Raw genomic sequence first — 5,569 nt, forward strand, 5'->3', positions numbered from 1 at the left:
CGGGCTCCAATTTTCTTTACCATTCTTCCGATCAACAAACATATATTTGTCTCGCCTAAAACTTTTCCAAGCCTTGTGCGGCAGCAGGGTTGTCAGCAAGGTTGACAAAGCCAGGCCATTTCAATGACTCAGACTCAAAAAGAGGGAAGACGACATCTGGCTTTCCATGACAAATGTATGTAAATTATAAATGACACATATAAGGAAAGAAAAAATAGAACCTAAAAAACAAATATAGCAACTCAGTATAATACTTCACGCACTCAATCCTTGTGGTTCGACATTTCAAGGAGCTGAAGTTGTCTGATGCATAAACTGAAACAGTGATGAGGGAATCATTGTTTTTATTGTAGAACAAGCTTCGAATAACTTCATCAGGACTGACATTCATAAAGCATATCCTTTCATTGGTTTCTGCATTCAACAATTCAAATGTTACATTTACCTTTTTCATGTCAAGGACAACTTTAACTTGTATCTAAAGATTTAATTAAATGACTACCTCGGCTAAATGCAGCACAAACACCAGATTACACAAGGGAAAATACAATATCCTAGGAAGAACCTATCTCAATAACTTTTGAATCAAAGACTTTCTGAGGCTATCACCTGTATTATAGACATTAACCTATATTATAGACATTAACACTATCTTTACGACATTATAGACATGTAACCTCTGATTAAAAAACTGGCTATAAACACATACTAATCTTAACCTGTGATTAAAAAACTAAGACTTTCTGAATCAAATTAAATAGCAGCAAGAAAGTTATGGATATAATACTCAAAATAGAACTGTGACATGCCATATAAAGTTTAGTCCCAGAATATAAACACGTACTAATCTTAAATACTAAGGCTGCTAAATAGTTAATTATCAATTAAAATCTTTTTCTCACATTAAAAGAATAAAATACAAAATTAGTATAAGAGGATTCAATAAATAGGACAAGGGGTCACCAGAGAAGTACTGATTAAAAAAGGTGATACCCAATGAAATAATGCTCCCATTTGTTATAAAAAAATCATCAGCTCTAGATGCTCTCACACCCAGACCCCAAAATGAATCAAATAATGATGAATGAAGCTCTAAAGTGATTTTGAAAAGTCCCTTTTTAGAGTATGGCTCTACCCCTCTTCTGGTCATTTTCAGGTATAAGCTTTCTTAAAATTTGAAATCTGCATCAATGAAAAATATGAACCTCCATGAAATCTATAGGAAAAGGCCAGAAACAATAAACATCGGTAACATACGGGAAAAGAAAAATGATGATATACAACTGGAATTGAAAGACAGAACTATGAAATGAAGGTGTAAAAGAACTTCCCTACTGTCACACAAGGACTTTAAGCCTTTCCAAAGTAGGCACCAGTCACCACAGATGCTGGTTATAAGGAGAATAATTAGTCTTCTATCAAAGAACATCAGTAGGGGGGATGTTAGGAAACTCTTTTCAGAAAATAAAAAAACCTTACTTGTTCCTAAAATTATAACTATTCTTTTTAATTAAACCTCGTATAGAGGACTATATGTGCCAAAATAATGCTTTTAAAGGAAACAACTGGTAGGACAATAGTAAGTACAATTTGTTTAGCAATCCTACCAGCCAATTACAGTCCTCTACATACACAAAGCAACAAACTACTTCATTAATAATGTACACTATTGATTTGTGTATAGCTACACCTATGTATGGACACATATAAATTTCAACCATATGCGATTAATTAAAATAATAACAATTTCCGACATTTTATTGATCAAATTTTCACATTCACTAATCAGTGTAAAGATTAATCGAACTGCTCAACCCATTTTTGCAAACTCTCTAACAAGTAAAACAGGACATGTAAACTGTTGTAATCTTATGTAACAGAGGTTTGGATGTATATATGTTGAAAAATGAATACATTATTTGAATTTCGATAGAAGCTAATTTGACGTAGTAGGCTAGTTTGGTAGCAGTAACCATATGCAGTATCCATAAGCTCAAAATAAAATGATACCAGCAAGCACACCTCTGTCCACAAAAAAACAATAAATCTCTACATAATTATGTAATTTAAGAATATAATCTCTCGGCCACCCACCATCTAATTTTCAATAAGAAGTACACAGTATTCATAAATAGCTGATTTATGCTAAGTGGCTAAATGAAATTCAATTGAGCAATAAGACCAGATCACAGGAACTTAACTAGTACATAAAAACCACTACCTGACTCTTGCTGTACGTGTCAATACACATACAAAAAATAAAAAAATATAAAAATAGAAGGAATACCTTGCAACTAGTAGCTAAATCCATCTTAATATCACAACTGCTTCTTCTTGCAAGAACAAATTTATGTATGTATATAATTTACAATCAAACCTGATGAGAGCAAAAAAAAAGTCAAAACGAACACAATTATCATCAAATTGAATAATCAACAGGTGAAACAATAGAAACATAATGAATCAAAAAGAAAATAAAGAGAGTAGTAATAGAAATACGTAAAATATAAGAGAAGGATGAAATTGAGGTGAATAAAGTTACGATGCGGAGGGAGGGAGGGAGATACCTCGATCGAAGAGCCTGCTGCCTTCAATTGGGTTTGTTGTGCCCACTTAAATCCGGTTAGGATGTTTCATGTACATATCCATCTATATACCTATGTGTTTTTCTCCAATCTTCTGCAAATAAGACGTAGCACGTAGAAAAGAGCACCATTCTTGCAAGCCCAATTGCTGAAAATAGTAAACCGTCATATATAAATAGTGTCCCCATCTCAGTTTAAAATGATATATAACAGAAACCAAGCTATATATAACAGAAATCAAATCAACAATAAACTAAACCAAGTCGGTCGATAAATTATGCTTGCTCACTTGAATTTGGGGTTCAATTAGAACCCTAATTTAGTTACAATATGAGATAATTATGGTTTAATTAGGGATATGGAGAGAGATGAGAGAGATGAGAGATATGGAAGAGAAAGAAGAGAATGAGAGGGGGAGAGAGAGAGAGACGGGAGTATGAGCGAGAGAGAGAGAGGAGTGTGAAAGGGGATATTTAGTCCTGAAGGGGGGAAATTGGGGGATTTTTGTTTTTGTTGGGGGGAAACATTTGGGAAATAGAGGGGGAACTTATCCGTATGTTTTTTAAATTTTTTGAAATTAATCAACAACAACAGTTGTAATTTCAAACCGATGTCTGAGAAAACTCGACATCGGTTATGTTAAAAACCGATGTCTAATTCATGTTTCTTATTTTTAAAAAATAACTATCAACATCGGTTATTTTATTGACCGATGTCTAATAAACGCAGTAACATCGCTTTAAAAATAACCGATGTCTAAAACACCTTTGATATTGGTCGTCTGAGCAACCGATGTCTAAGGACCGATGTCTATTGACAGAATTCTAGTAGTGAAATTTCAACAAAGTAAAGACAGCTAGGAAAAATAGGAATGGAAAGGAAGGTGTGAATAAAAGCAATAATTATATGCCTGTTCCTAATGCTCCTAGAAAGAAATGTTATAACTGTGGAAACTCTAACCATCTTGCTTTTTTTTGCAGGAAGAATAAGAATATAAACTCTTTACCTCCTAAGTCAGGAGTTAAGAGTCAATCTGTTAGGTTTAAGCCACAAAATCCTTGTTTTTATTGTGGTAGTTTATGGAATTCCATTTATACTTGTCAGAAATATCATAGTTTGTACTATGATTATTATCAAATAAAACCTTCTTTGAAGAAAGTTACTTTAATTCAATCTAGTGTAAAATCTGATGCAAAGTCTGATACAAGTTCTGATAAACAACATGTTAGCATAAACTCTGATATTAAATCCGCTGCAAATGCTAACAACCTTAAAAAGGCTAAAGGATCCAAGCAAGTCTAGGTCCTTAAACCTAACCATTAGTGGTCTTTGTGATTGCAGGGAAACAGGAAAAACATCCTAGTACTGGATAGTGGATGTTCATGACATATGACTGGAAATAAAGCCCTGCTCTCAGACTTTGTGGAGAAAGCTGGCCTAGGAGTTTCTTATGGAGATGGAAACATGGGAAAAACTCTGGGATATGGCAATATTAATCTTGGGAATGTCATCATTGAATCAGTAGCTCTTATCTTAGGACTTAAACACAATCTTCTAAGTGTGAGTCAAATCTGTGATAGAGGTTATCATGTGGATTTCTTTAAAAATACTGTGAAGTTCTAAGCAATTCTACAGGCAAAGAGGTTCTCAAAGATTACAGGCATGGTAACATTTATGAAGCCAGACTTTCAACAAGTTCTGATGGTTCTGCAATCTGTCTGTTGAGTAGAGCATCAATTGAAGAAAGCTGGAATTGGCATAAAAGACTTTCTCATTTAAACTTCAACAACATAAATGAGCTTGTAAAGAAAGATCTTGTGAGAGGACTGTCAAAATCAGTATTTTCTCCTGATGGCCTTTGTGATTCATGTCAAAAGGCAAAAAAAAAAAATCTTCTTTCAAGAGCAAAACTGAGTCATCAATTTTTGATCCTTATCACCTACTGCATGTTGATCTATTTGGTCCAGTCAATGTCATGCCTATTGCAAAGAAGAAATATGCTATGGTTATAGTGGATGAGGTCACAAAGTACACTTGGGTGTATTTCTTGCACAAGAAGAATGAAACTGAATCTACTCTAACTGATCATGTCAGACAGCTGGATAAGTTGGTCAAAGATTCTGTTAAAATTATAAGAAGTGATAATGGCACTGAGTTTAAGAATTCAATCATGGAAGAGTTCTGCAAAGAGCATGGAATCAAACAGGAATTTTCTGCACCTGGAACTCCACAGCAAAATGGGGTTGTAGAAAGAAAGAACAGGACTCTCATTGAAGTTACACGAACTGTGCTTGATGAAGCAAAGCTGCCAACCTACTTCTGGGCTGAAGTTGTACAGACTGCTTGTTTTACACAGAATGCTACACTCATAAACAAGCAAGGAAAAACACCATATGAGATGGTGAAGAAAAAGAAGCCAAATCTGAAATACTTTCATGTATTTGGATGTAAGTGTTTTGTTCTTAAGACTCAACCTGAACAGCTGTCAAAATTTGATCTAAAAGCTGAGTCTACAATTTAAGAACAAGGGTGGTCATGGAATCTATCAAAGTATCTTTTGATGATAAGAAGCTTACTGGACTTGAAGATTTCCATGATCACGATCAGCTGAGATTTGAAAATGAAGACTTATACTCTGATCCTGTAAGTACTGATGTCATTGAATCTGTGGTAACAACTCCAAAGGAAAATGCACATGTCCAGGGGGAGCAAGCTGAAGATCTTACCACATCTCAAGACTCTCAAAAAGCATTAGAACCAGTCACTGGCTCTTCAAGTTCTCATGAGCCAAATTCTGATAATTCTGGAAACTCTGATACTTCAAATCCTGAAGGATTCAAGTCAAATTCTGAAGTCTCAGAGAGCATAACTACAGGTTGAGCATCAGAAAACACTGATGGAGATAACATGGATCATGGGGGAGGATTCAGTTCTAGAAGTCAACTTCAATCTGCAAGGAAGTGGACCAAATCACATACACCCAA

General features: G+C 34.6%; 1 long non-coding RNA gene across 1 annotated transcript; it reads right to left on the minus strand.

The window, feature by feature from the left end:
* Nucleotides 1-254: 254 nt before the first annotated feature.
* Nucleotides 255-3,055, minus strand: LOC141717343 (uncharacterized). Its single transcript, XR_012573582.1, has 5 exons — nt 2,875-3,055; nt 2,568-2,733; nt 2,288-2,377; nt 994-1,388; nt 255-414 (listed from the first exon to the last, which is right to left on the minus strand). It is a non-coding gene; the product is annotated as an uncharacterized LOC141717343 (long non-coding RNA).
* Between the last annotated feature and the right edge of the window lie 2,514 nt (nt 3,056-5,569).

Source organism: Apium graveolens, chromosome 4 (assembly GCF_009905375.1).
Source record: "Apium graveolens cultivar Ventura chromosome 4, ASM990537v1, whole genome shotgun sequence".
Classification (NCBI taxonomy): Eukaryota; Viridiplantae; Streptophyta; class Magnoliopsida; order Apiales; family Apiaceae; genus Apium; species Apium graveolens.